Here is a 1,868-nt window from a genome sequence, read left to right on the forward strand (position 1 = left end):
TCAATTAATTTTTTTTACACTCTCCTGGACATAGTGATAATGAGTTTCTATACAGTAGTATATTTCGAGTTAAGCTTATACTAAAAATATCGAAAAGTAATCAACTTTGATTAAGCATAACTCAGAAACTATTTGGTAAAATGCACTGAAACTTGGCAAAAGTATCTATCAGGTGCTTAATTAATTTTGTTGAAAGTTTCGTGATTTTCTTGAATAGTGTCCAGTTAGAAGATAAATACCTTAAAGATTGTTCGCTTGTTTTTTTTTTTAAATTTATGCCAATTGTTAGCTATAATAAAGAGATAGGATCATTGATACGGAAAATAAATATAACTACGTGACACCGACACAGACGGCTCATTGATAAGAGTGAGTCATTGATAACGCGTCGAACACCTCTAACAATTAATCAAATAGATGATTCCCGAACGATTCAGCCGAAATTTCAAAATTCTTACTTATTTAATCAATGCAATTAATTGATCTCGAGCACATTACTTGTTCTAAGTTGAACAAGTTTAAATTGAAGATGAGTAAAATTATTACGGATACAGCACGTAACCGAGGGTAATAGAAAAAAATTAATCTCTGAAGTTACAACAAGGCCGGTAAGAAGTGATGATAAATTAGTTAAGACGTGGTTATCAACAAACCAGCAGAAACGGTGCTGATACTACTGCGAGGAAGGGCAGGCAGGGACGTTTATCAAGGGGTAGGTTAAATTATCGGGGCACAGGGGCGGGTTAATGTTGCGTACAGTGACCGGTGGAGCTCTGTGGCAGGCAGCTTGTCTACCCGGCATGTGCGCGGGTAAACAGGCAGCGTTTAATCGGCAACGCGTCGAATCTCCGCAAACGTGACTTTTCTCGCGTAACTAACACTGCGAGTAAATAAGCTGCTGGATACTGCCAGACATACATTACTAGCGAGCCATGGACACGAGCCGATCCAATTAAAACTCGTCTGCCTCTTGTAACAATCGAAAAAAACCGCCTCGTTGCACTTTTCAATAATTACATCCGTAATGGGAATTTAAACGAGTAATTAGAGATATTCCTCGTTCGTTCTCCTTGTATCAAGATAAGACACGGGTTATGGTTCACTACTGTTTTTGAAAGAGAACCGAGTCAATTTTAGGAGAAGCGTCTGAAGTATGACATTACGTGATTTTCGATGGAATTCATGAAACTCAGTTTCCTTTCGGCTAGTCGATTTAAGGATGTATTGGCTATACAGTCAATCCCAAAAGTTTATGTGCCTTAGAAAAACGCATTTCCTATAATTAAAAAGAAATCAGACGTCGGAAGAATAATGCTAATAATAAATAGCTACGGGTTAAACAGTATAGAAGGAAATGTCCAATTAAGTATTGACGCTGACGACAAATTTTTTTTTTCAAAATTGCGAAAAATGCTTCAAATAAAAGTTGTTTTCCTTCCAACGTCGATATTTAATGAGTTACATATGATTATATGGCATTTTATTGATGTTGACAAAATCCGACCATCCCAGCGTCGAAACGGCGGACTTTTGGAAAATTTTTTCGTTTTTCCTCAATAACTCCGAAACCCTTGGAGATACGGAAAAATTGCATAGGACCTTTCTTGTAGAGGACGACGAGATCTACAATTTCTGTATAAAAATTTTTCGCTAGCCTCAATATTTAACGAGTTATTGATGAAAAACGAAAAAACAGTTTTTTGCAAATTACTCGTTAACTATTGTCGCTAGCGAAAAATTTTTACATGGAAATTGTAGATCTCGTCGTCCTCTATAAGAAAGGTCTAATGCAATTTTTCCGTATGTCCAACGGTTTGGGAGTTATTGACCAAAAACGAAAATTTGGAAGAAATTGAAGGGGTGTACCC

The 1,868-nt window shown here is 36.7% G+C and overlaps 1 protein-coding gene across 4 annotated transcripts in view; it reads right to left on the minus strand.

Moving 5' to 3' along the window:
* LOC113465022 (uncharacterized) overlaps nt 1–1,868 on the minus strand; it is a 54,168-nt gene that overhangs the window by 16,202 nt on the left and 36,098 nt on the right. The gene's annotated exons all lie outside the window — the stretch shown is intronic.

This window comes from Ceratina calcarata, unplaced genomic scaffold, assembly GCF_001652005.2.
Source record: "Ceratina calcarata isolate Rehan_Ccalc_2016 unplaced genomic scaffold, ASM165200v1 scaffold78.2, whole genome shotgun sequence".
Taxonomy (NCBI): domain Eukaryota; kingdom Metazoa; phylum Arthropoda; class Insecta; order Hymenoptera; family Apidae; genus Ceratina; species Ceratina calcarata.